The sequence below is a fragment of the Trachypithecus francoisi genome, unplaced genomic scaffold, assembly GCF_009764315.1.
Source record: "Trachypithecus francoisi isolate TF-2019V2 unplaced genomic scaffold, Tfra_2.0 Lachesis_group13, whole genome shotgun sequence".
Taxonomy (NCBI): domain Eukaryota; kingdom Metazoa; phylum Chordata; class Mammalia; order Primates; family Cercopithecidae; genus Trachypithecus; species Trachypithecus francoisi.
Window position 1 is genome coordinate 62,603,255 of NW_022681458.1, and position 27,076 is coordinate 62,630,330.

At 37.7% G+C, this 27,076-nt stretch overlaps 1 pseudogene; it reads left to right on the forward strand.

Moving 5' to 3' along the window:
* The first annotated feature begins 22,664 nt into the window (after window positions 1-22,664).
* Window positions 22,665-23,811, forward strand: LOC117095367 (annotated as a pseudogene).
* Window positions 23,812-27,076: the final 3,265 nt, after the last annotated feature.

Here is a 27,076-nt window from a genome sequence, read left to right on the forward strand (position 1 = left end):
CAATTTTAGGTTTTATATTTAAATCTTTATTCCAATAAATAAATCTTTATTTATACAGTGATAGGTAGGGGTCCAGTTTCATTCTTTTGCATACAGTTAACTGGTTTTCCCAGCATCATTTATTGAATAGAATATCCTTTCCCCATTGTTTATTTTTGTCAACTTTGTCAAAGATCAGTTGGTTGTAGGTATGCAGCTTTATTTTAGTGATCTCTATTCTGTTCCATTGTTCTATGTGTCTATTTTCGTGCCAGTGCCATGTTGTTTTGGTTACTGTAGCCTTCTAGTATGGTTTGAAGCTAGGTAGAGTGATGCCTCCAGTTTTGTTGTGTTTGTTTAGGATTGCCTTGGCTATTTGGGCTCTTTAGGAGTCCAATATGAATTTTAGAATAGTTTTCTCTAAAAATAACTTTGGTAATATGATGGGGATAGCACCAAATTCATAAATTGCTTTGGGTGGTATGGACATTTAAAAAATACTGATTTTTCTAATCTGTGACCATGGGATTTTTTCCATTTGTTTGTGTTGCCTATGATTTCTTTCAGCAGTGTTTTGTAGTTCTACTTGTAGAAATCTTTCACCTCTTTGGTTAGATGTATTCCTAGGTATTTTATTTTTCGTTAATTGGAATTGCAATTTTGATTTGGCTCTCAGCTTGAATGTTATTGGTGTATAGAAATGCTACTTATTTTTGTATGTTGATTTTTGTAGTCTAAGACTTTACTGAAGTCATTTATCAGGTCTAGGAGTCTTTTGGTGAAATCTTCCAGTTTTCTACATATAGAATTATATCATCAGCAAAGAGATAATTTAACTTCCTATTTTATTATTTGGATGTCTTTCACTTCTTTCTCTTACCTGATTGCTCTGGCTAGGACTTCCAGTACTATATTCAATAGAAGAAGTAAGAGTGAACATGCTTGTCTTGTTCTTAGGTGGAATGCTTCCAAACCGCACTTGTTCTGTATGATGTTGGCTATGGGTTTGTCATAGATGGCTTTTACTATTTTGAGACATGTTTCATCAGTGTTCAGTTTGAGGGTTTTTATCATGAGGGGATGTTGGAGTTTACTGAATGTTTTTCTGCATCTATTGAAATAATCATATAGTTTTGTTTTCTATTCTGTTGATGTGGTTTATCATATTTATTGATCTGCACATGTTGAATTATCCTTGCATCCCACTAATATAGCTCACTTGATCGTGATGAATTAACTTTTTGATGTGCGAAGGCTGAATTCAGTTTACTAGTACTTTGTTAAGGATTTTTGCATCAATGTTTATCAGGGATATTGGACTGAAGTGTTCTTTTTTGTTGTTGTTGTTGCATCTTTGCAAGATTTTGGTATTAGGATGATATTGGTTTCATTGAATGAATTAAAGAGGAGTCTCATCTTTGAGTTTTTGAAATAGTTTTAGTAGGATTGGTGCCAGCTCTTTTTGTATGTCTAGTAAAATTTGGCTATGAATCTATCTTGTCCAGGGCTTTTTGTAGTTGGTAGTTTATTTAATCACTGATTAAATTTCATTACTCATTATTAGTCTATTCCGGATTTCTGTTTCTTCCTGGTTCAATCTTGGGGGATGGTGTATTTCCAGGTATTTATCCATTTCCTCTAGATTTTCTAGTGTGTGTACATAGAGGTGTTCATAACAGTCTCTGAGGATCTTTTGTATTTCTGTGGGATTGGTGTGATGTCACCTTCGTCATTTCTGATTGTGCTTATTTGAATCATCCCTCTTTTTTCTTTATTAATCTAACTAGGGATCTATCAATCTTATTTATCCTTTCAAAAAACCAACTTTCAATTTGTTGGTCCTTTTTTTTTTGTTTTTGTTCTCAATTTCATTTTGTTCTGCTCTGATTTTTAGTTATTTATTCTGCTAGCTTTGAATTTAGTTTGTTCCTGTTTTTCTAGTTCCTTTAAGGGCAAGGTTAAGTTGTTCATTTGAGGTTGTTCTATTCGCTACTCATGGACACAAAGATGGAAACAATAAACACTGGGGATTCCAAAAGGGGGAAAGAAGTGAGAGAGTTTGGGAAGGATTGAAAAACTACTTACCAGGTGCTATGTTTTCTACTTGAGTGATAGGATCATTGGAAGCCCAAACCTCAGCATCAGGCAAAAAAGAAAAAGGGAAGGAGTGGTAAATTGTATAAACAGGCAATTCAGAGAAAATAATACTTGAATGGCCAATAAGCATATGAAAATATGGTATATATTTCTTCATAATCAGGGAATATAATTAACATGACAATAATATACTATTACTGAACTCGCATCCATTGTGGGTTTACCAGAATTCATGCTGATTCTATATAAATACACCTAAGACTCTAAGAGTAAGTGGGGACCCTAAGAGTCCATGCTATTAATTTAAACCGGAACTTGCTTCAAACAAAGAAAGTAATCCAAATAACTAAAGAAATCTAAAAAACACAAATATCCAAAGAATGCTATCATATCCTGTCTTATTCACATTACTTCCCTATATTAGCTAAAGTTTACATTAAAAAAAATTTTTTTTTTTGAGATGGAATCTTGCTCTGTTGCCCAGGCTGGAGTGCAGTGGCACGATCTCGGCTCACTGCAAGCTCCACATCCCAGGTTCACGCCAATTTCCTGCCTCAGCCTCCGGAGTAGATGGGACTACAGGCGCTTGCCACTACGCCCAGCTAATTTTTTGTATTTTTAGTAGAGATGGGGTTTCACCATGTTAACCAGGATGATCTTGATCTCCTGACCTCGTGATCCGCCTGCCTTGGTCTCCCAAAGTGCTGAGATTACAGGCATAAGCCACTGTGCCCGGCCTAAAAATATTTTTAAAGGAAAAGATAGAATAACCTAAAGTTACTTTTTCTTTGAGAGCTTTCTTATTCATCAATGAGTCAAAGATACAGTGTTGGCAGAATGTGTGTGTAACAAGAAATGAATAGAGCAATTTTTTTTTTTTTTTGTATTTCAATTGTTAGGCAGGAATTTTACACATATGCATACACAAACTACAAAATACTGGTAATTCTGCAAATGAGTTAAATACGCTTATTAAAACTGGCACTGCATATTATCAAGATAAATAGTTAAATTTATGCTAATAACTTAAAATTTTTCTTAAAATGATGATTACCGCTATTGGGTATCATAATTAATACAATTACTTCAAAAGAAAAGCTTTATATATTAGTATTTTCAATGGAACTCTTTCCTACTTTTGAGCGAGAGGCCCACATTCATATTCCTCTGAACCCCAGACATAATCTAGCCAGTCTTGTTAAAATGTGAACTATTCTAACTGTGACAAAAGTTTATTTTCTTATGTATTCAACCAACCTAGAGTTTTTTATCTTTCCACAAGCACCATGTTTCAGCTGTTACTGAGAAACTGGAGAAGGGGGAAGAGAAAGCAACCAAGGGAGATGAGTAACCAGTGGAACAATTAATGCTGAGAGGCTGAAGTCATCAACCTCTTTAAGAGTAGGTTAAATACCCTCATTTACATCTTAGGGTCATTGTAACAAGAATGTGAGCACACCTTTTGATCTCATATCCACTACACCCCAGTGGGTGTGTAGTGAGATAGTCATGGCACTTCTGTTGCTGCACAAGGGGGTACCCCCTTTTCCCTCATCTACATCTTCCTGTCCTGTGTCATACCTGTTGTGGGGGTTAACAGATAACCAACCTTACTCCCAGCCTAAAACTCCAACATCCAGGGAATTAAACACTTTGTGTTTCAGGCCGGGCACAGTGGTTCAGACCTGTAGTCCCAGCACTTTGGGAGGCCAAGACAGGTGGATCATTTGAGGTCCGGAGTTCAAGGCCAGCCTGGTCAACATGGTGAAACCCTACCTCTACTAAAAGTACAAAAAATTAGCTGGGCATGGTGGTGCACACCTGTAGTCCCAGCTACTTGGGAAGCTGAGGTAGGAGAATCACTTGAACCCAGGAGGCAGAGGTTACAGTGAGCCGGAGTCGCGCCACTGCACTCCAGTCTGAACGACAGAGTGAGACTCCATCTTTAAAAAAAAAAAATACTCTGTGTTTCAGTTAAATCTTTCTGGTTCTTTTCAGAGAGGGAAGTTTGCTACATCTGTTCATGTTCCTCTCCTTTTTTCCCTTCTACTTAGTGAGCAGGTCTCTTCTTGGGTATGCTTAACCCATCACAAACTTGGGAGCTGGGAGAAAGGGGACTTCCCAGGGAGCAAATATAAGGATCTAATCCTGGCCCCTTACAAGTCCTGTCTTGAAAGTTACTCCATTTTGTCTTTAAGTCATGTCACTCTTCACCACAGTCGAGACAAACTTGGGACTGTTTCCCACCTCCAAAGTTCTGTGCAGCTCAAGAATGATTACTAAAGCTGTCCCAACCAAAGAAGAATTTGAAAACTGCCTAATGAGTGGTGGAGAAACTTATGATCCCCCTGTGACACATCGTGCCCCACTGTCAGCCTGGTCAGTGCTGAGACACCTACCTGAGAGCTCCACTTTAATAGGAGAGGATGCATCCCGGCCTCACTGGCTGTGCTCCAATATGGCTCTGTTTCCTGGATCCCAAATCACTGTTCAGTATTAGCATTCAAGAGCTTCAGGGCTCCAAGCACCACACTATTGCCCCCTGGTGGATGACAGAGTAAAGTAGCTTTTCCAGGCTGAACACCTAGATGGAATATTTCTTCAAGTTTGGTTATTAATTTGATACATAAATCCCAGTAACTGCCTACTCTAACCTATGCTCTCTCTAGAATAATGAAGTATTTTTCCATAGATCAGGCAGTTTAGAACCTCATTTAACTGGCAGTATTTCTCAATCATCAGCAGTTTCCTCAACCATATCATTTATTGATGTTTCTACTGTCCTCTTTAAGTCTACTTCTCCAGTCCTTGGCATGCTACTTTTTGAGGAAAAAAAAAAAAAGCCCCAAATAGCAATTACTGAATACCACAAGACCCACTAAGTATCTAGGGGATCCAGTACACAGCAGTGGGGCTGGCCAGAAACTTCTAATTATAAGAGCAGTAAATCACCAACTTCCTTCCATGAATGATATCCATTTCTTCAGAACTAGGTGAGTGTGGAGTTTGGGTAAAATATGAATGTTCAAGCATTCTCACTAACTAGATAAATTTCAAGTCTCCTCCTGCTAGAAAACAACCAGATACTAGAAAATGTGTAAAAAATATACTTCCTCATCTGAAAAAGTGTATCTACGAAAAACCACTCAATAGCATTCTTAAAGGAGAAATTTTATGAATTTTTCACTTAAAAAGCAGTATTGACAAAAAAGATAACTCCTATAAACACTTCTATTCAACATGATGCTTGGGTTCTTGCACATTGGGAATCCCATCTTAGCCCACCTATATTTTCCTCTTTTAGCACAGTAAGGGAGGAAAGTAAATAAAAACAAATAAGGATTGGAAATGAAGAAAATAAATTGCTTATTCACAGATGATATTAAGATACAAATATTTTTAAAGAGATTATTTGAATTAATAATAATAACTCATGGTTCCAAGCACCACACTATTGCCCTGAGGTGGGTGATACAGTATTACTGTCCACTGTATCCATTACTGGGCAACATGTCCATCACTGGGCAACAGAGCTAGACCCTGTCTCCAAAAAAAAAACCACAAAAAACAAAAATCACTCCCTTCTCTTTTTCACAGTGTCCTTTTTCACAATAGTTCCTATTCCTTTTTAACTCTAGGTATTTTGAAAATCTTACGTTAATTCTTTTTTGATTATTACCTACAATTCTCAAGGTCTTAATTATCTTGTTTGTTGCATTTGCTGATGCTCAGCTAATTTATTTTGTGTGTCATTTGTATTTTTTATTATGAAATAATCTCCAGAAGGAATTATTATTATTATTGAATTCTTTTGTCATGAAGTATCTTACAGAACAGTTTTATACTTGTTTCTTCTGGAACCTAATATATTTCAAAGATTCAAGTATGTTTTTATGTTATGTTCTCCACTGTGAGTTCCTGAGCCATGAAGTACTACAAATGTGTATGCCGTATCTAAAGGTGGTACAAACTTGAGGTTATAATTTCTAATACATGACTTCTTTTCTACTGAAAGCACAGGACAAATAAAAATATTTTCACTCTTTCCCCCAGCCAAGGGCAGAGTTTGTCTGGTCCCCCTTTAACAAATAGGGCAGTACATCCAAGATCCAACATTTATCCGGCAGTGTCAGTTCCATTTTCTGTATCTTCTCAGGACTGAGGCCATGACGCCTGCTCTAAGGAAGCATTAGAATCCCAGCAGAAGCTTCAGTCTGGTTTCAGTCTTTGCTCAGTGCTTTAGTTTTGATTTTTCTCTTTTCATCTGGCTGACAGATTTCTCTTTATTGTGAGCTTGATTATACATTCACAAATGTTTTAAGTGTATCTTTTAGCCAATATTTTTATGGGTTATATTATGAAGACCTCATCTATGTTAATATAGTCCACCATGTTGGTAGAAGTTTCATCAATGAATTTTTTTTTAATATGTATTAATACTCATTCAGTTTTTCAAGTGCTAGTTTGCTTTTAATTTTAATGTTTTGCATCCTTCTTATAAAATAAGATATATATACAGGAACAAAGAGTAATGCAACAAACACAAATGTCCCCACTACCATCTTAAGAAAAAAGTGCCAACAGAGGTTATGCTACTGAGTACCTACCTCAAATAGGATACTCTTCTCTTCTTCCCAGCAATAACCTTTTTCATAATTTTGGTATTGATTATTTCTATATATTTCTTTCTTTTTTTACTACATGCTTCAATAGCCTTAATGGCATGGTTATACATATTTTCTTTTTTGTTTGTTTGTTTATTTATTTTTTTATTATACTTTAAGTTCTAGGGTACATGTGCATAACGTGCAGGTTTGTTACATATGTATACTTGTGCCATGTTGGTGTGCTGCACCCATCAACTTGTCAGCACCCATCAATTCATCATTTATATCAGGTATAACTCCCAATGCAATCCCTCCCCCCTCCCCCTTCCCCATGATAGGCCCCAGTGTGTGATGTTCCCCTTCCCGAGTCCAAGTGATCTCATTGTTCAGTTCCCACCTATGAGTGAGAACATGTGGTGTTTGGTTTTCTGTTCTTGTGACAGTTTGCTAAGAATGACAGTTTCCAGCTGCATCCATGTCCCTACAAAGGACGCAAACTCATCCTTTTTTATGGCTGCATAGTATTCCATGGTGTATATGTGCCACATTGTCTTAATCCAGTCTGTCACAGATGGACATTTGGGTTGATTCCAAGTCTTTGCTATTGTGAATAGTGCCGCAATAAACATACGTGTGCATGTGTCTTTGTAGTAGAGTAATTTATAATCCTTTGGGTATATACCCAGTAGTGGGATGGCTGGGTCATATGGTACATCTAGTTCTAGATCCTTGAGGAATTGCCATACTGTTTTCCAAATGGTTGAACTAGTTTACAATCCCACCAACAGTGTAAAAGTGTTCCTATTTCTCCACATCCTCTCCAGCACCTGTTGTTTCCTGACTTTTTAATGATTGCCATTCTAACTGGTGTGAGATGGTATCTCATTGTGGTTTTGATTTGCATTTCTCTGATGGTGAGTGATGATGAGCATTTTTTCATGTGTCTGTTGGCTGTATGAATGTCTTCTTTTGAGAAATGTCTGTTCATATCCTTTGCCGACTTTTTGATGGGGTTGTTTGTTTTTTTCTTGTAAATTTGTTTGAGTTCTTTGTAGATTCTGGATATTAGCCCTTTGTCAGATGAGTAGATTGCAAAAATTTTCTCCCATTCTGTAGGTTGCCTGTTCACTCTGATGGTAGTTTCTTTTGCTGTGCAGAAGCTCTTTAGTTTAATTAGATCCCATTTGTCAATTTTGGCTTTTGCTGCCGTTGCTTTTGGTGTTTTAGACATGAAGTCCTTGCCCATGCCTATGTCCTGAATGGTACTACCTAGATTTTCTTCTAGGGTTTTTATGATATTAGGTCTAACATTTAAGTCTCTAATCCATCTTGAATTAATTTTCGTATAAGGAGTAAGGAAAGGATCCAGTTTCAGCTTTCTACTTATGGCGAGCCAATTTTCCCAGCACCATTTATTAAATAGGGAATCCTTTCCCCATTTCTTGTTTTTGTCAGGTTTGTCAAAGATCAGATGGCTGTAGATGTGTGGTATTATTTCCGAGGACTCTGTTCTGTTCCATTGGTCTATATCTCTGTTTTGGTACCAGTACCATGCTGTTTTGGTTACTGTAGCCTTGTAGTATAGTTTGAAGTCAGGTAGCGTGACGCCTCCAGCTTTGTCCTTTTGACTGAGGATTGTCTTGGCAATGCGGGCTCTTTTTTGGTTCCATATCAACTTTAAAGCAGTTTTTTCCAATTCTGTGAAGAAAGTCATTGGTAGCTTGATGGGGATGGCATTGAATCTATAAATAACCTTGGGCAGTATGGCCATTTTCACGATATCGATTCTTCCTATCCATGAGCATGGTATGTTCTTCCATTTGTTTGTGTCCTCTTTGATTTCACTGAGCAGTGGTTTGTAGTTCTCCTTGAAGAGGTCCTTTACATCCCTTGCAAGTTGGACTCCTAGGTATTTTATTCTCTTTGAAGCAATTGTGAATGGAAGTTCATTCATGATTTGGCTCTCTGTTTGTCTGTTACTGGTGTATAAGAATGCTTGTGATTTTTGCACATTAATTTTGTATCCTGAGACTTTGCTGAAGTTGCTTAGCAGCTTAAGGAGATTTTGGGCTGAGACGATGGGGTTTTCTAAATATACAATCATGTCATCTGCAAACAGGGACAATTTGACTTCTTCTTTTCCTAACTGAATACCCTTGATTTCTTTCTCTTGCCTGATTGCCCTAGCCAGAACTTCCAACACTATGTTGAATAGGAGTGGTGAGAGAGGGTATCCTTGTCTTGTGCCAGTTTTCAAACGGAATTTTTCCAGTTTTTGCCCATTCAGTATGATATTAGCTGTGGGTTTGTCGTAAATAGCTCTTATTATTTTGAGGTACGTTCCATCAATACCGAATTTATTGAGGGTTTTTAGCATGAAGGGCTGTTGAATTTTGTCAAAAGCCTTTTCTGCATCTATTGAGATAATCATGTGGTTCTTGTCTTTGGTTCTGTTTATATGCTGGATTACATTTATTGATTTGCTAATGTTGAACCAGCCTTGTATCCCAGGGATGAAGCCCACTTGATCATGGTGGATAAGCTTTTTGATGTGCTGCTGAATCCGGTTTGCCAGTATTTTATTGAGGATTTTTGTATCGATGTTCATCAGGGATATTGGTCTAAAATTCTCTTTTTTTGTTGTATCTCTGCCAGGCTTTGGTATCAGGATAATGTTGGCCTCATAAAAAGAGTTAGGGAGGATTCCCTCTTTTTCTATTGATTAGAATAGTTTCAGAAGGAATGGTACCAGCTCCTCCTTGTACCTCTGGTAGAATTCAGCTGTGAATACATCTGGTCCTGGACTTCTTTTGGTGGGTAGGCTATTAATTATTGCCTCAAATTCAGAGCCTGCTATTGGTCTATTCAGGGATTCAACTTCTTCCTGGTTTAGTCTTGGGAGAGTGTAAGTGTCCAGGAAATTATCCATTTCTTCTAGATTTTCTAGTTGATTTGCGTAGAGGTGTTTATAGTATTCTCTGATGGTAGTTTGTATTTCTGTGGGGTCGGTGGCGATATCCCCTTTATCATTTTTTATTGCATCTATTTGATTCCTCCCTCTTTTCTTCTTTATTAGTCTTGCTAGTGGTCTGTCAATTTTGTTGATCTTTTCAAAAAACCAACTCCTGGATTCATTGATTTTTTGGAGGGTTTTTTGTGTCTCTATCTCCTTCAGTTCTGCTCTGATCTTAGTTATTTCTTGCCTTCTGCTAGCTTTTGAATGTGTTTGCTCTTGCCTCTCTAGTTCTTTTAATTGTGATGTTAGAGTGTCAATTTTAGATCTTTCCTGCTTTCTCTTGTGGGCATTTAGTGCTATAAATTCCCTCTACACACTGCTTTAAATGTGTCCCAGAGATTCTGGTATGTTGTATCTTTGTTCTCATTGGTTTCAAAGAACATCTTTATTTCTGCTTTCATTTCTTTATGTACCCAGTAGTCATTCAGGAGCAGGTTGTTCAGTTTCCATGTAGTTGAGCGGTTTTGATTGAGTTTCTTAGTCCTGAGTTCTAGTTTGATTGCACTGTGGTCTGAGAGACAGTTTGTTATAATTTCTGTTCTTGTACATTTGCTGAGGAGTGCTTTACTTCCAATTATGTGGTCAATTTTGGAATAAGTGTGATGTGGTGCTGAGAAGAATGTATATTCTGTTGATTTGGGGTGGAGAATTCTATAGATGTCTATTAGGTCCACTTGGTGCAGAGATGAGTTCAATTCCTGGATATCCTTGTTAACTTTCTGTCTCGTTGATCTGTCTAATGTTGACAGTGGAGTGTTGAAGTCTCCCATTATTATTGTATGGGAGTCTAAGTCTCTTTGTAAGTCTCTAAGGACTTGCTTTATGAATCTGGGTGCTCCTGTATTGGGTGTATATATATTTAGGATAGTTAGCTCTTCCTGTTGAATTGATCCCTTTACCATTATGTAATGGCCTTCTTTGTCTCTTTTGATCTTTGATGGTTTAAAGTCTGTTTTATCAGAGACTAGGATTGCAACCCCTGCTTTTTTTTGTTCTCCATTTGCTTGGTAGATCTTCCTCCATCCCTTTATTTTGAGCCTATGTATGTCTCTGCATGTGAGATGGGTCTCCTGAATACAGCAGACTGATGGGTCTTGATTCTTTATCCAGTTTGCCAGTCTGTGTCTTTTAATTGGAGCATTTAGTCCATTAACATTTAAGATTAATATTGTTATGTGTGAACTTGATCCAGCCATTATGATATTAACTGGTTATTTTGCTCGTTAGTTGATGCAGTTTCTTCCTAGCCTTGATGGTCTTTACATTTTGGCATGTTTTTGCAATGGCTGGTACCGGTTGTTCCTTTCCATATTTAGGGCTTCCTTCAGGGTCTCTTGTAAGGCAGGCCTGGTGGTGACAAAATCTCTAAGCATTTGCTTATATGTAAAGGATTTTATTTCTCCTTCACTGATGAAACTTAGTTTGGCTGGATATGAAATTCTGGGTTGAAAATTGTTTTCTTTAAGAACGTTGAGGCCGGGCGCGGTGGCTCAAGCCTGTAATCCCAGCACTTTGGGAGGCCGAGGCGGGCGGATCACAAGGTCAGGAGATCGAGACCATCCTGGCTAACACAGTGAAACCCCGTCTCTACTAAAAAATACAAAAAACTAGCCGGGCGAGGTGGCGGGCGCCTGTAGTCCCAGCTACTCGGGAGGCTGAGGCAGGAGAATGGCGTGAACCCAGGAGGCGGAGCTTGCAGTGAGCTGAGATCTGGCCAGTGCACTCCAGCTTGGGTGACAGAGCGAGACTCCGTCTCAAAAAAAAAAAAAAAAAAAAAAAGAACGTTGAATATTGGCCCCCACTCTCTTCTGGCTTGTAGAGTTTCTGCCGAGAGATCTGCTGTTAGTCTGATGGGCTTCCCTTTGTGGGTAACCCGACCTTTCTCTCTGGCTGCCCTTAAGATTTTTTCTTCATTTCAACTTTGGTGAATCTGGCAATTATGTGTCTTGGAGTTGCTCTTCTGGAGGAGTATCTTTGTGGCGTTCTCTGTATTTCCTGAATTTAAATGTTGCCTGCCCTACTAGGTTGGGGAAGTTCTCCTGGATGATATCCTGAAGAGTGTTTTCCAACTTGGTTCCATTTTTCCCCTCACTTTCAGGCACCCCAATCAGACGTAGATTTGGTCTTTTTACATAATCCCATACTTCTTGCAGGCTTTGTTCATTTCTTTTTCTTCTTTTTTCTTTTGGTTTCTCTTCTCGCTTCATTTCATTCATTTGATCCTCAATCGCTGATACTCTTTCTTCCAGTTGATCGAGTCGGTTACTGAAGCTTGTGCATTTGTCACATATTTCTCGTGTCATGGTTTTCATCTCTGTCATTTCATTTATGACCTTCTCTGCATTAATTAGTCTAACTGTGAATTCTTCCACTCTTTTTTCAAGATTTTTAGTTTCTTTGCACTGGGTACGTAATTCCTCCTTTAGCTCTGAGAAGTTTGATGGACTGAAGCCTTCTTCTCTCATTTCGTCAAAGTCATTCTCTGACCAGCTTTGATCCGTTGCTGGCGATGGGCTGCGCTCCTTTGCAGGGGGAGATGCGCTCTTATTTTTTGAATTTCCAGCTTTTCTGCCCTGCTTTTTCCCCATCTTTGTGGTTTTATCTGCCTCTGGTCTTTGATGATGGTGACGTACTGATGGGGTTTTGGTATAGGTGTTCTTCCTGTTTGATAGTTTTCCTTCTAATAGTCAGGACCCTCAGCTGTAGGTCTGTTGGAGATTGCTTGAGGTCCACTCCAGACCCTGTTTGCCTGGGTATCAGCAGCAGAGGTTGCCGAAGATAGAATATTGCTGAACAGCGAGTGTACCTGTCTGATTCTTACTTTGGAAGCTTCCTCTCAGGGGGGTACTCCACCCTGTGAGGTGTGGGGTGTCAGACTGCCCCTAGTGGGGGATGTCTCCCAGTTAGGCTACTCAGGGGTCAGGGACCCACTTGAGCAGGCAGTCTGTCCGTTCTCAGATCTCAACCTCCGTGTTGGGAGATCCACTGCTCTCTTCAAAGCTGTCAAACAGAGTCGTTTGCATCTGCAGAGGTTCTGCTGCTTTTTTGTTGTTATTTATCTGTGCCCTGTCCCCAGAGGTGGAGTCTACAGAGACAGGCAGGTTTCCTTGAGCTGCTGTGAGCTCCACCCAGTTCGAGCTTCCCAGCGGCTTTGTTTACCTACTTAAGCCTCAGCAATGGTGGGCGCCCCTCCCCCAGCCTCGCTGCTGCCTTGCGGTTAGATTGCAGACTGCTGTGTTAGCAATGAGGGAGGCTCCGTGGGCATGGGACCCTCCCGGCCAGGTGTGGGATATATTCTCCTGGTGTGCCTGTTTGCTTAAAGCACAGTATTGGGGTGGGAGTTACCCGATTTTCCAGGTGTCGTGTGTCTCAGTTCCCCTGGCTAGCAAAAGGGATTCCCTTCCCCCTTGCGCTTCCCAGGTGAGGCGATGCCTCGCCCTGCTTCAGCTCTCGCTGGTCGGGCTGCAGCAGCTGACCAGCACCAATTGTCCGGCACTCCCTAGTGAGATGACCCCAGTACCTCAGTTGAAAATGCAGAAATCACCGGTCTTCTGTGTCGCTCGCGCTGGGAGTTGGAGACTGGAGCTGTTCCTATTTGGCCATCTTGCTCCGCCCCTCCAAGTCCGGTTATACATATTTTCAACTTTATATATATATAAATGTGTATATATATAAACTTTATATATATATAATAATTAACATATATAATATATAAATATATAATATATTTTATATAATATATATTATTTTATATACATATATTTTCCATCTCTAATGGAAATATATATTATGTATAAATATATATTTATATTTTTATATGTTATATATAAATATATATTTATATTTTTATGTTATATATAAATATATATTTATATTTTTATATATAAACTTTACATGTATATGAATTTTAAAAAGTATATATATAACATATATGTGTGTGTGTATGTATATGTGTGAATGCATATAGTACCACATTCAGTTGCTTCATTTTATTCAACACTATGTTTTTGGATTCACTCATGTTAAAATATGTAGCTCTGGCTCACTAATTTTCATTACTGTGAAGTGTTCCTTTTCATGACCATTTCACAATTATTTATCTATTCTCATAGGCTATGGTTTGAATGTGCCTTCCAAAGTTCACATATTAGAAACTTAATCCCTGATGCAACAGTGTTAAGAAGTAGAATCTTTCAGAGGTGATGAACAGATGCCCTCATGAATGGATTAATGATGTTATGGGAATGGGTTAGTTATCATGGGAGTGGCTCCTGATAAAAGAGTGAGTTTGGCACTCTCTCTTTCTCTCTCTCTCTCTCACATGCTGTGTCACCATGCAATGTCTTCTACCATCTTACAATGCAGCAAGAAAGTCTTCATCAGATGCAGATCCTTCATCTTGGGCTTGCTAGCCTTCAGAATTGTGAGCCGAATAAACTTCTATTATTTGTAAATTGCCCAGTCTGTGATATTCTGTTATACTAACACAAAACACTAAGACATCACATCAATGGATATCTATGGTATTTCCAGTGTTTTGCTACTGCTGACAATGCTGCTGTGAACGTTTTTGTGTATATGTACATGAATTCTATAGGAGTGAATATACTGACTTGTAGAACATTTGAATTTTTAGCTATACTAAAAATTGACAGATTTATGTAAAGTTGTTATATAAAATTTACATTTAGTTCCTCCTCTATGTATACTAAACATCTTACAAATTCTCCTTCCCTTTTGCTTCCCTCTCAATACCTTCCACATGGATTGCAGATACTTCACCAAACTCTTTCTCCTATTCTCAAGTCAACTCCCAAATCTCTGCGTGTTCTTATCAACGTTCTGCAGGTCTTTTACCCTCATAGGCTGAAACACTTTAGGATAGCAGGAGTACTTGGTTGGCTTCACCACCTTCCATTTGCCCTTGACCCAGTGAAGGTAAAGGTAAACATCCCAGTCACCTAATAAATAAAGATTTTTTTCTCCTTTTCTAACTCATTTTAATATAGGAAATCCTGCCATGAATAAAATTATTTAAATTTTTACACAAATGATTTCCCAAGTTAATACATAAATGTATGTGTTCTCTTAGGTATAGTTTGACATGTTAATTTCAACACATATTCTAGAGGAAATATGAATTCTTTTGTTTAGCATACAAAGGGACTTACTCCGATACAAAAATTCTGGGCTTCATAGCTGACCTTCAGAGGGAGAACACAAAACTCCTGAAATTATATACACTATGTGCATACATGCACTATGTGCATTTTGCTTGGGAGAAGGTCTATAACTGTTATCAGGTTTTCAAAGAAGCCACAACCTCATAATAATGTATAATCAACTTTCTACCTATGGAATAAATTTCAGATACATATGGAAGAGGTCAGCCCCACCAGAGCCTAATGGGTACACAGGGTACCTTGGCACCTTTCCCTCACGATAAATAGCCCTTTTCCATAGTCTGGGTCTATTTCTTCAGGGAAACTATAGACTATGGGTTACAATTAAATTATCTTTCTGGTCTATAATGCTATAATATATATATTATAAATCAATAACGAGGTCTGCCTTTGTAAATGTTTCCAGTTTAAAGCCACAGATACATAAAACTTGTAAGACAACATTTCTGTGTATTGTTCTAATCAACTGAAATAATTTGAAATGGCAAAACATTCCTTTATATATAATACATATCCTAGAGGCTTTTTAAAACATGAATTTAATACATATCTCTATGGGGCTTCAAGGAAATTGTTGCTCACTTTCAGGATAAAGAAGAAAGAATAGGCGGAACACAGAGAATGGTTAGGGCAGTGAAACTACTCACTGTGACAATGTAATGATAGATACATGTTATACGTTTGTCCAAACCCGTAGAATGTACAACACCAAGAGTGAACCCTAATGAAACTATGGACTTTGGGTGATTATAATGGATCAATGTAAGTTCATCAATTGTTACAAAAATACTACTCTGGTGGGGAATGTTGATATAAGGAAGGCTATGTATGTGTAAGGGTAGGGGATATATGGGAAGTTTCTGTACCTTTTGTTTAATTTTTCTGTGAACCTAAAGCTGCTCTAGAAAATAAAGTCTGTTTTACAAAAAACATGAAAGATTTTTTTTCCACTTCAGCTGATCACTAAGGATATGCCTTTCTCAATTTACTATAGAGAATGCATTTATGAAGGTCGTGCTCATATATTCATGGAATATGAGGCATGCAGCCACCCAAATTCATGACTAAATTTCCGAATTGACAGAGTAAAAATGCTAACAACAGAAACGCTTGTATCGACCAAGCACTGTGGTTTGATTAAGTTTACTCATTTATTTTATAAATTTGCTGTAAAGCTATTAGAAGAGTTTTATTACTCAAATTATGAGGCTGAGTCAGAGTGGCCTTTTAAATCTATAAATTAATTAGAACTGTATTTTTAGAGCACTGAAAATATCTACCCCTTTCTTTCAATGAATATATTTGCTTTCTCTATTACAAATAAATTGTGATTTAGTTCATAATTTGCCTAGTTTGCCATCATTCATATATATAGTACTTGGACAGATCAGCAAATATAATTATAAATTTACTTCACAATCCACTTCTGGGTAGATGAGAGAAGCTTATATATGCGTGTGATAGAAGAAATTACCCTTCATTAAAGCATTTTCTCCATTCAATACATTTAAACACATGCCCAAGCAAGGATATAGTTCTCACCTATTTGTATTCTCCATGCAAAATGCTTTTTGCTTTCTTTATAATTTCCATGTGGGAGTTACCTCAGCCTAACATTTATACTTTCTCCTAGTTTTTTCTTTTTGGCCACCACTTTGTTCTTTCTACTACTTTACCATCATTTTCTTGATATCCTTTCTATAAGGCATTTATCAGTTCATTCTTGTTTTTTTCCATCTCTAATCCTCATATGCCAGGTTTGATTGTTTTTTCTAACTCCATTCAGAACCAAATCTGACAGTGTGCATGTCATTGGGCAGGGCTTACTTCACCACCTTCACTCGTCAGTCATAGCAATTGGTCCAGGGATAGGTACAAGGCCATGGCTGAATAAATCTGGAAAAAGAGAGTTTTCTTTCTTTCAGTGTTTTCTAGGTTGGTAGTATTTAAGACTGGTGCTCACGGAAGCCACCTTGCCACACAGGAAGAGATTGTCTGAGCATGATGCCACCACACAGAAAAGAACAGAACAAAGAGAATAAGAGAGGCAGATTCGAAAGATATTTTCGAATACCAAGACCCAGTTTTGCTTGATCCATCCCTTGACTTTTATAAGAAAGCAATGATATGCTTTGACCACTTTGAATCATGTTTGTTTTGTATGAAGCATTCCAATACCTTATTTTGTTTTAAAAAAATTTATTTGCATTCAATAAGAGATAAGATATTCCTAACAAAATCCTACATATGTGTCCATTAGAACAACGTCGCATTAGTTAAGATACACCAGATTGCTAGAAATGGAAACAAGTTTCAATCTTGTCTAAATTGAAATAGATATTTGTTCATTTCTATAAAGTTTCAGAGGTAAGCTAGGCTCGGGCATGGCTGAGTTCCAGAACTTCGACTACTAGTTTTCCATATTTTAGTTGTCCACCCATTCCTCTTTTCAACTTGACATCATTCTCTCTCCTTGACAGGTTTTCTCCATGTGGAGATAACGTAACAGCTGGCAGCTCCAGAACTGCATACCAGTCACGTTTTTATGATCTTTAGATAAAAGGTTATGCTTCCTCCAGCCCCAAGTACTCTGATTATCCCTTCATAACTACACCTGAAAAAAATCACGTGGCAAATATATAGTCTGTGACTGACTACCCCTGAATTCCATGCCCACCTCTGCAGTCAGAAGGAAGCCTCTTGCAATTGATGATCCCAGTAGCACCCCATGAATTTGGAACAGATGGAAGTGCTAGGGAAGCAATCTCCCAAGTAGAAACACAAGAGGTGTAAGATTTCTGTGAAACACATCAAGTTGCCCACTCATGTTTATTTCTTGTCCTTTTCCAGACCCCACTAAAATGAGGAAATAAACTGATCTTTTAAAATTTATGGGATTGGAGGAAGTAAAGGGTGAGAGAGCTCAACACAATTCTGAAAGGCAAAAAAAAAAAAAACAATAGAAGAAGAGAACCAATCATGTTGGAAGATGTCAAAGCCTAAGGCATGGTCAGAGGCTGACGTCTGAAAGGACTTTGCATCACCTGGCATGGCTGCGGGTGGGGATAAGGTGAGGAGCTGTAAAAAAAGATATGGGTTGAAGTTGTGTGGAGTGGTCAATCCCTCCTGACTGCCGATAAGCAGAATTTCAGAAATCTTTAATTTCCATGCAGCAGATACCTTCAATAATGCATCATTAGGAGACTGAGGTTCTTTCTTTATAGAATTTGAATGAGAAACATGAAAGTCGGACAATCAGACTGGCAGAGGAAGGGGTAGGATATGGGGTTGGTAATAGATAATTAATTTACAAGTTGCACATAGCTCCTCCAAACCCCATCCTCATTACATCTTTGTGCAGTGTACTGCCTGAACTAGAATATGTGGATATGTCTAGAACTATAAAATCTTGCTTAACTACAATCTTTGTCTGCATCCTCCTTTTAGGAAAATGAGGTAAAAGGAAAACAGTAAGCCTATGATATCAGAGAGTTATTCAAAACAAGAAACTGTAGTTCATTCCAGTTTTATGTCTCTAACAAAGCTTCACAGAAATTATGAATATTCTAGGAGATGCCCCAGGCATCACATGATCCTAAATCATCAAAAAAACATTGACTTGTGTTTGGCATTTTGTACTTACTGAGCCAGGAAAGTGAAGTGGTTTAATGTAGAAAGGTTTTCTAAACTAATAATTAAAACAAAGAGTTTTCTTTTTATTATTATTATTATACTTTAAGTTCTGGGATACATGGGCAGAATGTGCAGGTTTGTTATACAGGTATACACATGCCATAGTGGTTTGCTGCACCCATGAACCCATCTTCTACATTAGTTATTTCTCCTAATGCTATACCTCCCCTAGTCCCCCAACCCCCAACAGGCCCCAGTGTGTGATGCTCCCCTCCCTGTGTCCACGTGTTCTTATTGTTCAACTCCCACTTATGAGTGAGAACATGAGGTGTTTGGTTTTCTGTTCCTGTGTTACTTTACTGAGAATGATGGTTTCCAGCTTCGGAACATTCTGATTAATTGTGATTTTGCTATGTATTAATATTTTATAGCTCCTACCCCTTTTGTCAGAAGATACCTCCCTATCATTGAATTGATTAGTTATATTTAATAATGTTTGGTGTTTGGATTCATTTAGCAATAACACTTGGAAATTTATTACCAGTGATTTTTAAAGTCTTAATTTGTTTTTTGTTTTTGTTTCTGTTTTTTCATCAGCTATTTAGGATAAGAGAATGTTTACATCTTTTTTTTTTTTTTTAATTATACTTTAAGTTCTAGGGTACATGTGCATGACGTTTATATCATGTATAACTCCCCAATGCAATCCCTCCCTCCTCCCCCCTCCCCATAATAGGCCCCAGTGTGTGATGTTCCCCTTCCCGAGTCCAAGTGATCTCATTGTTCAGTTCCCACCTATGAGTGAGAACATGCGGTGTTTGGTTTTCTCTTCTGTGATAGTTTGCTAAGAATGATGGTTTCCAGCTGCATCCATGTCCCTACAAAGGACGCAAACTCATCCTTTTTTATGGCTGCATAGTATTCCATGGTGTATATGTGCCACATTTTCTTAATCCAGTCTGTCACAGATGGACATTTGGGTTGATTCCAAGTCTTTGCTATTGTGAATAGTGCCGCAATAAACATACGTGTGCATGTGTCTTTGTAGTAGAGTAATTTATAATCCTTGGGTATATACCCAGTAGTGGGATGGCTGGGTCATATGGTACATCTAGTTCTAGATCCTTGAGAAATTGCCATACTGTTTTCCATAATGGTTGAACTAGTTTACAATCCCACCAACAGTGTAAAAGTGTTCCTATTTCTCCACATCCTCTCCAACACCTGTTGTTTCCTGACTTCTTAATGATTGCCATTCTAACTGGTGTGAGATGGTATCTCATTGTGGTTTTGATTTGCATTTCTCTGATGGCGAGTGATGATGAGCATCTTTTCATGTGTCTGTTGGCTGTATGAATGTCTTCTTTTGAGAAATGTCTGTTCATATCCTTTCCCCACTTTTTGATGGGGTTGTGTAAAAAATGAAAACAGGCATAAATAGTATTTTTATGTATAGAAATGCTTTCTTTCATTACTTGGTGCCTGCATCTCTAAGTGTTTACATAGCTTCTCTGCCTGTACGATGTTGCTAAAAACATGAATCAGGAAGGAGAAAAAAAAAGTTGAATATCTAGTCCAGGAAGGAGAGACGTTTCTATAAAAAATGTGTGTGTTTGTATATATATCTATGTATGTATATGTATGTATACATCTATGTATATGCATATGTGTATATATCTACATGCATCGATATGTAAATATATTAATATATCCATGTATATGTATGTATACATATGTGTGTATTTATATATGTGTATACATATATATGTATGTGTATATACACACACCCACACCTTCTCTTGGCATTATTGTCAAAAATCAGTTGACTATAGACAACTGCCTATATAATATGCACTGTGTGTGTATATATAACTATACAGGAAAAACAGGGTGCAAAGAAGAAAAAAAGAACTTTTTGTTGTTGTTGTTGTTTTGAGACTGAGATTTAATACAGGCAAAATCACTGTGAACATTATAAATCGCTTATGTGAGTTTAACCAGTCTCCTACATATGATCCTAAGCTTTGGAAATGGGGAAATTCTTTATTATTATTATTATTATTATACTTTAAGTTCTAGGGTACATGTACACAACATGCAGGTTTGTTACATATGTATACATGTGCCATGTTGGTGTACTGCACCCATTAACTCGTCACTTACATTAGGTATATCTCCTAATGTTATCCCTCCCCCCTCCCCCCTCCCCACAATAGGCCCCGGTGTGTGATGTTCTCCTTCCTGTGTTCAAGTGATCTTGTTGTTTAATTCCCACCTATGAGTGAGAACATGCGGTCTTTGGTTTTCTGTTCTTGGGATAGTTTGCCGAGAATGACGGTTTCCAGCAGCATCCATGTCCCTATGAAGGACACGAACTCATCCTTGAAAAAAAGAACTTTTAAAAAACCTGTAATTAGAATCATCAAAGAGATAAGAAAATAATGCATACATAAAATAAGGAAAAATATGAAATAAGAAAGATTAAGGTTATTAGAAATTAAAAGTGTTATTGTCAAAATGAGAAATTTAATAAAAGAGTTGGAAGATAGAGTCATGGAAAACTCTCACACAGTAAAACAAAGAAACTATTTTTTTAAAAGAGAGGGATAAAGCAATAAAGTCCAGAGGTTCAAGCTAGGAAGTCCTACATCCAGCCAAGATGAGTTCCAGAAAAAGAGATCAGAGGAAATCAAAGAAGAGAAATGGTCAAAGAAATAATAATGATAAAATTTCCTACAACAAAAGGATATGTCTCCAAGTTGTAAGAGGCCACTAAGTAATTCACACTTACTAATGAATTTAACAAAAGAAGTGCAAAACATATTTTCGAAACTACAAAATATTGTCAAAGGAAATTAAAGAAGATACAAGTGATTTTTAAAAATGCAAGATGGCTGTACTCCCCAAAGTAGTCTACAGATTCAACATCATCCTAGTCAGACTTTGGGCTGCTTCTTTGTAGAAGCTGACAAGCTGAATCTAAAGTTCACATTGAACTTCAAGGAACCCAGAAGGGCCAAATCAATCTTAAAATAGAATAACAAAGTAGGAGGATTTATTCCTTCTAATTTCAAAGCTTACTACAAAGCAACAATAATCAAGACAGAGTGGTACTGGCACTAGGATAGACATACAAATCAATGGAATAGAATTGTGAGTTCATAAATAGACCTGTGTGTCTATGATCAACTGATTTTTGACAATGATGCCAAGAGTATTCAATGAGAAAATAACAGTCTCTTCAACAATTGGTGCCAGTGCCATTCAATAGCTACATGCAAAAGTATGAAGTTAGACCCTTACTTTACATCTTAAAAAAAAAAAAAAAATCCAAAATGAATCAAAGACTTAAACATAAGAGCTAAGACTCCTAGAAGTAAACACAAGCATAAATTTTCATGACCTTTTATTTAACAATGATTTCTTATATATGGCACCAAAAGCACAATAAATGAAAGAGAAAAAAGATAAATTTGAATTCCTAAAAATTAAAACTCTTGTATATCAAAGGACACTATGAAGAAAGTGAAAAAACAATCTCTAGAACTGAAGAAAACATTTGCAAATTGTGTGTCTAATAAGGATGTAGTACCAATAATACATATTTTAAAATCTCTTATAACTCAACAAAGAAAACAGTAGGCAAAGGACATAAATAGATATCTTTTCAAGGAAGATATGCAAAGGTCCAACAAGCACATAAAAAAGATGCTCATCATCATTAATTATTAGGAAAATAAACATCAAAACTATAAGGCACCACATCCATTAGGATAGCTATAATAATACTTTTAAAACAACAAAACATAAGTGTTCGTTAGGATATGGTGAAATTGGAACCCTTGTACTTTGCTGATGAGAATTTAAATGCTGCTGCCACTCTGAACTACAATTTGACAGTTCCTCAATAAATTAAACATAGAATTACCATAGGACCCAGCAAGTAAACTCAGGTTTATACACAAAGTATTTGAAAGCAGATATTCAAACAAAAATGTATAGGTAGATGTTCATAGGAGTGCTGTGCACAATAGCCAAAAGGTGGAAACAACTCAAATGACCATTAACAAGTGGGTGGATAAACAAAATAGGGTAGACTGAGCTACCTGCATGCACTGTGCAGTGCCAGAGAGGTCAACCAGAATCAAGATGACTGGCACTGAGGAAGCAATTTTTGGAGAGCGTGACAGCCATACTGCTGTTCATGGCAATTCGGTATGCTTTGGACAGTGCCAGTACACAGTAGAAGAGTACCAGGCCATCCAGAAGGCCCTGAGGCAGAGGCTGGGCCCAGAATACATAAGTAGCGCATGACTGGAGGAGGCCAGAGGTGTGTTACATTGAGGATCATTGGGTAATTAATCTGGCCTATGACATATTTGGTTACAACGGTGTGGCACACTCCATCACACAGCAGAATGTGGATTTTGTTGACCTCAACAATGGCAAGTTCTACATGAGAGTCTGTACATTTGTGAGGGTCCAGTTGAAGGATGGTTCATATCATGAAGCTGTGGGTTACGGTGTTAGGGCCTCCAGTCCAAGGCCTTATCTTTGGAGAAGGCAAGGAAGGAGGCAGTGACAGAAGGGCTGAAGCAAGCCCTCAGGAGTTTTTGTAATGCACTTGGAAATTGTATTTTGGACAGAGACTACTTGAGGTCACTAAACAAGTTTCCATGCCAGTTGCCTCTTGAAGTGGATTAAACTAAAGTGAAGAGACAAGATTTTGAACCACCTGTGGAAGAGGCAAGATACAACAGCCGCCAACTGAACATGACCCTGGGACACCCACAACTTCAAGTGGTGACCTTCCCTTGCGGACCAAGCCACGTTGTGATTCAGGGGGACAAGGATTGCAGCTTTCTGACTTCTGAGCTCATCCACTGTTGGTGAGAGAGGCCACGTACCAGCAGAAGCTCTGGCAAAAGCAGCTGGAGCAGCAGTTCCAGGAGCAGATGAAGAAACAGCAAGTCCACACCTTTTCCCCGTCAGTTGAGAAGAGTGAGGAGATTCTTGGAGACAACTCTGAAATCTGGGATGTGGCTCCAGATGCAGGGGATGGTGTGGTCAAGACTTGTCTAGAGAAGAAACACCCCAGACCTCTGACACACCAGCCTTGAACAACCAGATGGTGACCCAGAACAGGACTCCACACAGCCTATGCTGCCAGAAACCACAAGCAAAATCTGGATCTTGAGACCTCCAAACTAACAGCACTGACCAGTGTATAACAGGAAACTGGGAAGCTCATAGGAAGGGCTAGGACATAAAGAAAAGGAAATTGGATCCATCTTAACTGAGCCTCTGGCCACATCATTGGACTCTGTTGCAAAGGGACTTTGGAAAACTACTTTTTGGTCATGAAGTTGTTCATCACTCATGGAGAATTACCTTTATTGCTAAAGGTTTATCGTGCTTCATTTTGAACCTCATCAATAGGATCTGACTGAGAGCCTACTGCAGTTAGAGCTGAGCACTTTTAAAAACCTCATCCCACACTCTAGTTGGGAGAGGCTCTGGACAGATGAAACACCTTTTCTTTGGCTTGTGAGGCTTCCCACTATTTATTTCTAAACTATTATGTTAACACCGATGGACATTTTAGGAATAACCAATGGCTGCTTGCCCTCAAGCAATATAGGCCAGACTTAGTACTAACCACCTGCCTCAGCAATTACCTACATTCAATTGCTTTGCATAACCTCTGCCTTCTTTCCTTTAGGGCACCAAGCATTTAATATTGTCCACATTAAGCACTGAGGATCATGACAGGAAAAAGTTTGCAGTAGTGCTTTTTACTGCTTTGTATCAATCCAGGCTACAATCTTCATTTAATATAAATAAACTCACTTATGGGTTTATGATATAAAAAAATAGGGTATATTTATTTAATGGAATATTATTTGCCCTAAGAAAATAAGGTACTGATATATGCTACAACACAGAAGAACTTAAAAACATGAAACAAACCAGTCACAAAATACCACAAATTACATGATTTCTTTTATATGAAATGTCCCAAACAGACAAAATTATAGAGACATAAAGTAGATTTGTAATTACTTAGGAATGAGGAGGATAGGGAATAGGGGCTTGAGAGCTAAAGGGTATGGGGTCCTCTGTGGTGATAAAATGTTTTAAATTTGCCTTTGGTGACGGTTGCAGATAGCCGTGGATATACTTAAAAATCATTGAATTATATTCTTTAAAGTAGTGAATTGTGTGCTGTGTTAATTATATCTTAGTAAAGCTATTTTTACAACTTGTAAAGGAAAAAATGGGAGGGCACCAAATGCCGAACACATTGACTAGAAAAAGACCCACATCAGTGCACACCAACAGGAAAAAAGAAGACACTACAATCTCCAGGTAAAAACCTTAGCCTTAGCTTACATTAAAAAGATTGTAGGGTGAGAATGGCATCCGCTTGTAAAAGAGATAGCTTTGTAAGTTAGAAGACAATAAAGTAATACAAAATAATTGATGAGGCAAAATAATTTTCAGTCCCACATTTTTATTTGAAAATGAGGACAGACGGAAGATGTATTCATAAATGCAGAGTATACTTTACCTTCCATGCACCCTTTCAAAGGGAACCATCTTTCTACTGGAAAATAGACTCCAGTAAAGTCAGCAAGTAAAACAAAAAGAGGAGCCAACCCGATAGTACAGCCAAGAGGAGTCCCAGGTTACTGACTCTGCAGCCCATATTGGAGTAAGAAGGCAGCGAGACCTCAACTGGATATCTTTATGGAGAAGCTATTCAGTAGAATAGTGGATATTATGGAGCATTTTGAAGCACTCGTTGGGGCAGTGTGGGGAGAATACATGGATAGCAAGTATTACATGTGGAAAAATTTGATAAGGAAAAAACACTGCTGAAAAGGGGGGAAATGTATCATAGTATCATATGTATCATAGTATATGTATATACACATATATACACACATATGTATATATACACATATATACACATAAATACACACATATGTATATGTGTGTACGTATATATGTATATATATACACATGTGTATATATATACATATATACGTACACATGTACATGTGTATATATGTGATTTTGCCTCACAATAAATAGTATGTTTATAGTTATAATGAATTGACATTAGATATAGATTTAATTTAAAAAATACTGATATATACTAGGCAATGGGAGGAGAAGGGGTAAGATGGTATAAGGGAGCCAAATGCCTAAAATTAATAACTTGAGAAAATAAGTATGTTTTTGATTTAGGAATAAGGACTTGAGAATAGAAGAAACCACTAAAAAAAGTCAAAAAATTGTCTTTGGGTAGAAGGACATGAAGGGTCTGGGACTTATTTTTCATTTTAAGTTTACGGTGCTTCTTAATTTTTCAACCATCTCCATGTATTATTGATTTTTATTTCATAAATACTTCAAAAACAACAAAATTGAAAAGGTGATGGGGTCAGGCACGGTGGCTCATGCCTGAAATCCCAACATTTTGGGAGGCCGAGGCAGGTGGATCACGTGAGGTCAGGAAGTTGAGACCATCCTGGCTAAGAAGGTGAAACACCATCTCTATGAAAAATACAAAAATTAGCTGGGCGTGGTGGCAGGCACCTGTAATCCCAGCTACTTGGGAGGCTGAAGCAGGAGAATCTCTTGAACCCGGGAGGCAGGGATTATAGTGAGCCGAGATCAAGCCATTGCACTCCAGCCTGGGCAACAGAGTGAAAAAAAAAAAAGGTGATCTCAAAAAAAAAAAAAAGGCGATATACAAATCTTTTGATACCTATTTCACTAACCTGAGCTTTATATTAGAGCTACGAAGACAAGCTACATTGACAGACTCCTTTGGTTGGTGTCTACACAGACAAATTTCTAAACACTTAAGGACAAAATGCTTTTGTTGATGTCAGCATTATAATTTCATTGAGTATATATAGTTGAAGTCTTATTTAATTTCACTAGTTCCTTTTCTGTGTTTCTCTGACAAGATTCTAATTTAATATTTGTATAATTGCTGGCTCTGCTAGCAAAGCACCTGTGCACTCTGTAGTTAAGGGAGTCCTGATAATTTGTTAGCTCTGTAGTTAAGGGAGTCCTGATAATTTGTTAACTCTCTTGAAATCTTGTGGATTTTTAGGCACACAAATCCTACTTTCAAGAAATCGTCAAAGTAATCCTCAATAGACCAGGAATTCAGGTCAGAAAATACTTTAAATCCCTCAGGCAGAAAAAGCTGTAAATCCTTTAGGTTACTTTGGAGGATCTGAAGTGGGATGATATGTTTAATTCTGTGAATTATGTGGCAAAATCAGAGTCACTTGGCAAATTCTTGCCATGATGCTACACTCCAGGGAGAGGAAGTCCATGCATGCTACATTATATTCCTGGGAAAACACAAAAAAATAATGATTTCTTTCCATTACCCTGATCCCTTCAACATTCTGTTCCCCAGAAACTTCTGTAAAAAAACAGTTGCCCTCTGCATAAATGAGCAGACCAAAACAATTTGGCCTAAAAGTTTTGAAATCAATACTTCTCATCTTTTCACCTCTAACTCCTCAGTTCTT